At 38.0% G+C, this 8,854-nt stretch overlaps 1 protein-coding gene across 1 annotated transcript in view; it reads left to right on the top strand.

Annotated features, from left to right (window-relative positions):
* Window positions 1-8,854, top strand: part of HS3ST5 (heparan sulfate-glucosamine 3-sulfotransferase 5) — a 190,627-nt gene that overhangs the window by 89,963 nt on the left and 91,810 nt on the right. The gene's annotated exons all lie outside the window — the stretch shown is intronic.

Raw genomic sequence — 8,854 nt, 5'->3', positions numbered from 1 at the left:
AGCTTATTTGATGACAAATAATCATTGTCCATATGAGTCACCACAGGACCTAGAACTGCTGGGCAAGCTGAGTTTCAGAAAAAGAGAAGTGGAGCTTATATGTATGCTGTGACAGCAATAAGCCCAAGGACAAAGCCTTCCATTCTGGAGAAATGAGGGTTAGATCCTTTGAACCATCTGTCTCACAGGTCTCTAGAGAAGAGTATGAAAAAAGGAGTAAGCACTTACTGGACACAGATCTTCTAAAATATTGATTTAAGAATGGTTCTTTCTTTGTGCTGGTGAAAGTAGTCCTTTTAAATGGAATAAGCTTGGTAGATTAAACCCCTGCCTCAGACATGCTTCAGTCCCTACCTGCAATGAAATTGTTCCTGTTTAGGGCAGGGTGTAGAGGACATGGCTGAAAATATGTCAGTGTGTTTATTTTAAATCTGCTATTGACTTTTTCATTGCCATGATCTTGATGCCTCAAGAAAACCAGAGGTAGAAGTGGAAGATTTATGAATGTCAGAAATGTCACTTCAGCCTGAACACAAGGAGGTTTAAGATCCTGAGCTGGCACCAGCATTTTGGTAGACCCACACAACTATTTCCATTTTCTGGAGTCCACCTGCCTCTGACATCCATTTCAGTGTCTGCTGTTGCGTGCAGAGATAGCCTTAGGTTTTGGAGAATGGCCACTGATGATCTTTTTGGGTCACACATGGTGCCAGATCCACCCAATCTGCCACTAAGTCATAGCTGTAATGCCAAATTAGGGGGGGATTGTAAGACAACAAGACAGCTCCTTCTTCAAAAACACCTGCTTTGAAAAGGTGGTGTTGTGCTGATGAGTATTTTGTTCTGTTTTTTTTTTTTCAGTGTTGCCAGTGTTCTTTAAGCACAATGATATTTTGTGRGGGTTTTGTAAAGTCCAGAATCAAGAGAGTGCATAAGAACCTCAGTTTTCATTGAGGAATGAATTAAAATAGACCTCAAGTTACAGGAAAAGCAAAACCTAGAATGCATGCCCTAATTGCACAGAGAAGATCACCATAAAAGAATAGACAATAATACCTCTATTATCACAGGAGGGGGGAAATTCTCTAGTTATRTTTTAATTCAATGGAGATTTGTCATCTGCAAAAGATTTTTGTGCTACAGAACTGTGAGAACTCCTAAGAAAATTTTTATTCTGCATGTCTTTAAAGCTCATGGATTGGATAATACACACGTGAAGCTAAATCAACGCTCCTCATGTCCTGTTATGTCAGGTTGAAGAGCTAACAGAGCCTCTGCTTAACTTTTTGAACCCCATTTAGAAGTTCTCTATGCAAAATATTCATATTAATGTTAGTGTAAGTCCTGACTGAGAAAGGCCTAGGAGGATTGCTTTTAAATCTTCTTGGCTGCATCATGTAGATACATAGATTAATTATGTGATGTTAGAGCTTCAAACTAATGCTGAAAGAGCAGATGTACTGGCCAAGATTTATGGTTAAACAAACTTTCTATGCATCCACAGAAGCTCTGTGACTCTTCTGCACAGACCGTTGAAACATTGTCACAAGCAGCATTATTTCAAGATGTTTGCAGTTTCTCCGCATTTCAAGGTCTTKTTTTGTTCTTATCACTCTGGTGCCTGAGCACCCTAAGGATGTACTCTTAATTTCCAAAACTGACATGCRTGAGAAGCAAAGTGCTCATTCACTAATGCTAATTGGCTTCTAAAAAGCCAATAAATTTTTCAGATAACACTGTTCTTGATATGTTAAATAGAAATAGTGGAAGATACTCACCAATGTGAAAAGAAAGGGTTTTGAGGCATTCATCTTCCTTTCTCAATGAAGCAGCTTCTGTCACTTGCTTGCCTATCCTTGACAATCTTCATTTATCAAATGCTTCTTTTGCAGTTGTTTTCCCAGCCTTCCTATCTGCTTAGCTGATGAAACTCCACAAGCCAAAGGTAGCAGTTCTTGGTGGTCAGTTCTAGAGGGTCTGCTGGCTTTTCCTAAAGCTGGCAAACACAAGTGCATAGAAAATACATGAGCTTAAACTATTTTCATTTCAGTTGCTTTCTCARTTTTTCATGTAAGCTGCCTCCCTTTTTTTTCAAGGAAAGATTTTTTTTTTTCAGGCCTGTTTATTTCTTAAGCAGCACTGGATAAAGAATATTTTGTGTACATGGAAAACTAAACATCAGAGATATTTAACTGGATTGATACTGCTCTCATTCTTCCAGGTAATCACAAAAAGCATCAGTTCACCTTAGAGCAGGCTGTAATTATGTTTTTTTTTGGTTTTTTTTTTTCTATGAGAAAGGAGGGTATATTAAAGCTGTCTGAGCAATACTTTTTTTTTATTTTTTGGTAGTCTTAAGTAAAGTAAATATGACCACGGGGAGGAACGATCTTATCCCAAGAGACATGATGCTGATCTCTTTTGTGCCAAAGTAAATCAAGAATAATTTTACTGGTGTCAGTACAGCCACATCAGTAAAATTCTAGTGGGAATATGGAAYATGGCACAGTATCTCTGGAAAGAATAATGAAAGATTGCAATGGGAATTGTCGTGCCAGTGTATCTCTGCAGGAAGTCAATGGAATTTGGTATTTTAGATGGTTGAATAAAAGAAACTTCTAGTTTAAATAATCAGAGCTGAGTTAATTAATCTGACTTGTGACAGCAGAACACTGTGAAACTTTAACCATGTCATCTGGGACTGGACTGAATATCTGCTCTGCAAAGGAAAAGGAGTTTTCAAATTTGCTGTTATTATAATTGTTGGCAGTATTAGGGYAGGATGGGGACTGACATAAAAGCAAATTGGAAATAAAGACTGCTGCTCTGTCTCAAATGTGTCTGTTATGTGGTGCAGAAAAACTCTTTCTGTGAGTGTTTGTGATGGAAACCAGGAGACATCACGATAATTTTGTTAGCACAGGAAARTTATCGGATTCCTCATGGCTCACAGTGTCTTCACTCAAAGTACAGAACCGGTTTCTGAAAAAGTGGCCATTTACACCTTTTAAACAACTGACTGGGTAGCAATAGGCTGGTTTTACAGCCTGTACAGACAGACACACAATGCATCCATACCCACAGTGCTGCCTCGTGCACCTGGCAGCTGTGGAAAACTCCCATTTCCCCATCAGCTGCAGGTGTCACATGAGGCTGCTGCTGCAGCCAGGAGAGACAAGGGGTCCAGAACAAGGCACTGAGACCAAAGGATGCTGCCTTTGAGGAGGGGGGTTCGATCAGACACGGGAAAGTTTGATACAGCATTGCATTGTTTTCACTACCTGCCTGGAAATGTACTAAACCCTTCACATTGAGAACTTGTGAAACTGCTTAAAATGAAATAAATGAGCTGCCCAGTCAGAGAAAATAGAACAAAAAAGTAATAATTCATCTAATTTATATGCTCATCAGTTTAAGGAGTGAAGGTGATCAAGGAGGGACATTTAACTGATTTTACAGTTGGCCTGTACTTYACTCCCAAATGAGAAAAGAACTTACTTTAATGGGCAAATGTACTGAAAAGATAACTCATAGTGATATTTGCATTCAGATTACATTTACTGCTCTCCACAATCTGTGCATCTTTGTAAGTCAGTTCAGGTCGGGTGACGTTACGTTTGTGTGGGACAGTACTTCCTCTGGAAAGCTGATGAGGCTGAGACTCTTTGGGTCTCGTGCATAAAATCTGATTTGGGATTCAGAGTACTGGTGTGTAGATTTCACTCAGAAAGATAAGAAGCATTCCTCCAGCAATGCCCAGCATTTTGTGGGAAGCAGCATTTGATATGTCAAGGGAGCCAGGACTTCTGGGAGCAAGGGACCTCAGGGTGCCCCACATCCAAATCTCACTGAAAACAGGCCAGTCACACAGCAGATGCCTCAGCCTCATCCCAGTGCTTCTCATCCTCCCACTGTGGACCTCTGAGGAGACTCTGGTTCCATCTTCTCCACACCCTCCTCATAGGTGGCTGCAGACCACAGCAAGATCTCCCACAAGCCTTTCTTTCTTAGGCTGAACAAACCCAGTCACCTCATCTTCTCCTTCTATCTCATAGGCTGCAGTAATGGGTATTCCRTGGATTTTCTTGCCTCTGTTTAGAAATCTGGATAACTGGAACATTTGGAAGCTGCAGTTGAGAGAGCAGGAAACACGACCAAAAATATAACTGTCCTCACACTGCTTAACACTAAAATAAAAAGAGCTTGCCTATGAACTCATGGATTAGGAACGACAGAATAGCCATGGCATAGGAGAGTGGAATCCCTTATGGTGGTTTTTCAGCTCTTCACTTACAGATAGTATGAGGCATTACAGGGTAAGTTGTAGTAAGTAGCTATGAAGAGATCAGGAGCTGATATTAAAAAATACACAGATTTGGAAGGGAAAAAATCCATAGCAATTATAATAATAATGCATGCTGGTTTTACCCTCTTCCTTTCACCCCAAAATAATTAGTRTTATGAATACATGTATTTAAATACACTTGAACATGAAAATACATATATTATGAGAAATGAATTCATAACAAATGTCTTCTTTTTAGATATGGGTACCATAACAGCATTAATGAAATCTTTGGACAGGGATGTCAGTTTGTAATGTGCTGATGAGCATGTGTGAGTCCCACTGGCCCTCCTCGTTTTCTCACTGTCACACAAAGCTGACGAGGGTCACTGTGTGTTGCAGCCTTCCCTTYGCAGTGAGCACAGTTTACCCCTGCTGCCAGGGCTGTGACATGAGTGCTGTCACAGCTCCATCCTCTCCTTGTACCCTTTTRCACTGTGCCTCATGAAAGTGTGATGAAAGGCGTCTCTCTGCACCCAGGCAGGGATGCTGGGCCCCTGGCTCTTCCCTTCTCTGACTCTCACAGAAAACAGGTTTCCTGCTAAGAAAATTCACATTGTCCTTGTGTCTGCAAAGGGGTCTCTCCCCAAGTGGAAATTCATTATTTATTTCCTCCAAGAATCAGTGATTTCCTCACGAAGATGACCTACTTCTGTAGATCATGAAACAGAGTTTCTTCTGCTGTAGCTGCTTGTACAGTCATGTTAATATACTGAATTTACATCAGTAAAGCAGCTACTCTTGTCACAGGTAGCAATTTGTATTGAATAACTGCTGCAGARCTGGTGCACAAGAGCCCACAGAAAGTGTACATTGTACATATTTATTGTACAYGTGAAATATGGTGGATTATAGGTCTACACATGGCCTTTTGGGGTACTTTGAACAGYACTCAGGTATAAATGAGATTTTGTGTGCTGTACATACCCCTTGGTATGTTCTAGGGTATACTGAGAATATTTGTTCATGATTATTTTATTCTTGTTTTTCTTTTTAAATATTTATTGCAACAGAGCCTTGTTATTTAAGACTTCTGCCTCAAGAGATTTACTGCACATTTCACACCTTTTTTTTTAGTGTAATTTTTAGTTCGATAATTTTTTTGACTTGTTATAAATTTCCTAGTGCAGACTCACTGYACTAGGTTTGCACCATAGTAACACATTACTCAGTGTGGAATGCTGATCTCACTTTCTGCCTGACAGTTACACAGGAAAAAGAGGAGGTTTGTGCTTATTTTGAAACGTGGACACACTAGCACCGTGTGTTTACCAGCTTCTATTACCTTGACACAAATATTCTCAGCCATGTTTTAGCACACTCAAATTTCAAAAGGAAAAATACATCTTTTTTAAGATGCAGGTTGCTGGTATTCAGCCTTTTGGTGACAAATCATTGAGCTGCTTGAAATTCATTCCATCATGTAACCAAAACTTRGTTTGGAACTGAAACACTGATGAGTAACACAGTGGTGTGGTGGCCATTRTGACCTGCCCTGGCTTCACACATCTCAAAAACATTTGGAATAACTGCTGAAAAGGTAATATGTGGCACGTCAAAATTTGCAAGAATGGAGGTTTTTTTTCCCTGAGGGTAATTACACTTCATATTTATGCAGCAGGTGGAAGAAGCAATCTATAGAAATTCTTCCCAGATTTCATCAAGAGCTCCTGGGCCATGTGCRGTCAGCTCTGAAGGACTGTGCTGGAGGGCTTCCCAATCCTACTGCCCCAAGGCCATCTGTCAGAAAATGTTATCCCAGAGATCCAAACACTAGAARCTCTAACTTCTTAGAAGCTGGGGCAGTCTGATTATCGGGGCTGGACAGATGCCATAGGCTCAGGAATTTAGAAGTTTTCTGAAAATGATTTTTAAGCAGTAGAGGAAAGTCAGGAGAAGCCTGAAAGTGAAAATCTGTGCAAGTGACTGATAATTGTTTGTTTTTTTTTTTTTAATTGTCCCCAGTCACACAATTATGGCTTTCTCTATTTGTTTTCATGGGTTATGACAAATTCATTATTTTTGTAGGGACTAAGTCTGACTGTGATTTGAACCTTCTAGAGTAGCCTTGACACTTTGAGAGCAAATGCCTTCTGTCTCACTCTGTAGAAGGGTTAAGTATGATTCAGCTCTCATGGTTTAATCAAATTCCTTTTATTTTTCATTTAAATGGACAAGGGTAGGTGCACATAAACAGATTTTTTKTATTGCTTGAAGAAGAGTAACTTACATGTGTGAATAAAGAGGTCACTTAAAATACCCAAGTGTTTAGCTCTTTGCTATTGTCTAAACTAGAAAAAAAAATCATTAAAAACCAAAAACCAAAATCAAAAATTTCTTTTTAAATTCTGTCTTTACAGGATCAGGAGATTCTTGTCTTGCCATCTGTTTTTTTTAATATTTCTTGTAGGGTGCTTTCTTGTTCTTGAATTACATAAAAAAACCCTGCAACTAAGAGATTCAGAGAAGAAAACCTGTAAACCAACTCAAGTCCATTATTTAAAATAAACAAGCATAATCTTCAGCAAGTCTTATTTTTGGTGTGGACAAAGACTCTAGTCTTAGGTAGAGTGGGTAAACACACATGTTTACCCACTGGTAATGGATAGTCATTAAACAAGAATCTTTAATGTTCTCATTAGAACAAAGAGAAACGTTAAATTAGATATCAACTAAGAAAAAAAATTATGATGTTACTCTGCTTAATTTGTTTTTTCACTTCACAGATATTAATTTAAACTGTTTACAATGAATAAATTGATGACATTTTTTATCATTTTTATATAATTATATATTATTATGATTATATATATATTATAATTGATATTTGCATATATTCCATGTTGAATTGTGGCTTTTGTTGGTAGATCTGTGATTCTTGAAACTTATTTTTTATAATTAATAGGAGTTTTCATCAAATAATAGAAGATTAATTTCATCTAGGTTTAAAAACAATCTCATTCTTTGTAGAATATATGTGTTCATTTAAACTAAACTGTATCGATTTTATAAATAAGTCTACATACTGTCAACACGTTATTGACTAGTATCCTCAAGCCTGATGGGAAACCAGTCCATTCTGCAAATACAAAATGTCTATAAAATGTTAGATCCTCTAACAACATTATTCTTAGGGAGTTTGAGTACTTCCCTGGAAAATTCTAAGCAATTTAATTCACSTAATACATCTAGGAAAGAGGGAAAATATTTATACTCAGCTTTTCTCCAAAAGTGTTTTCAAATCTCCCTTCTTTTGTCTAAAACCTCAAGGTGGTGATGATTGCCATAGCAWARCCCTTAGAATGCATTTTATTTTCCTTGTGAACAACTCAGCTGAAAATCCTGTAACTCAGAGCGGGACTTATTCGTGATCCATTAAGAGCCCTTGAGAGCTCCCTCTTAAGGGATTTATCATCACATTTGCTTCCCTTGCTGTCTGCGTCGCGCACAGGAGTGATAACAAACACTGTTTGGATCTAATGCTACAATCCATATCTCTAAGTATCACTGGCATCAAAGCAATCAGATCTTTATGATTTTCAAAGTCCCATTCACACAACTGAGAGACAAGTTCATTGTCTTCTTCATGTGACGATTAATCTCACCCAAGGGAGAGCTTGTAGGTTCACAGAGATGTTTTGTAGCATTGGTTTGTTTGYTTGYTTGCTTTCCAGAGCCAACTTATTAGTTCTCAAAGATACTGTGCATGATACTGGCATGATTTCTCAGAGCAGTAGTTGAGATGCTTTATTAGTTATTTCAGCTGAACATTTACTCTGTGAAACTGAGCTATCAAAAGAGGGCTTTTGGGACACTATCAATTTGGTCTAATGTATGAGCTCAAATTATTGTATCATTATAATACCCTGCCTGGTGTCTTTTGCCATTGATTTGCCTACATTTTTTAAATTGCTCAATCAGAAGCCATTTATCTGATAAATTATTAATGAATAAGTGTTTGTGATGGAAAAACAAAATACTCAGCGTTACAAATCATGTATCCTACAGGCAACAGCAGTCAGAATTAAACTGCTCTTGAGCCAAATAAGTGGTTTATGTAATGTAGATGGAAATTATGTGGTGAAATAAACACTTCATTGCAAAGAAAGGATGGCTGCTATTCTCCTAGACTTTTACAAGATTCTTATACATATCTATGTTCTTTTACTGGTGCAAAATTTAGTTTCAATCACACAAAGGCATCTGCATTTGTTAGACTCCAACAATACTGTAAAGCGCTCACACTGGTGGTTCTTTGTAATATTTTTGTAGAAACYTTTTGATTTAATTTTTATCCTCCACTCAAAAGTATTTTTTCCCAACTTACAGAATAATTGCAGAGTTAATATCTTCTGGCAGGTCACATTGGCATTGATGATTTTGAGGGCTTGACTGTATTCCAAATTCCTTGGGACTTGATTTACTTTGAATGAAAGTAGATACTTTCACGCCTGAAGCTAGAAATTGTACTACGGGGTTTGCAATTAAATACCATATTCACGTTTGTGT

The sequence above is a fragment of the Malurus melanocephalus genome, unplaced genomic scaffold (genome assembly GCF_030028575.1).
Source record: "Malurus melanocephalus ecotype Western Australia unplaced genomic scaffold, MMel_1.1 scaffold_23, whole genome shotgun sequence".
In the NCBI taxonomy this organism is placed as follows: Eukaryota; Metazoa; Chordata; class Aves; order Passeriformes; family Maluridae; genus Malurus; species Malurus melanocephalus.
The sequence above is the reverse complement of the archived record's forward strand: the minus strand, read 5'-3'. Positions and strand labels throughout refer to the sequence as shown.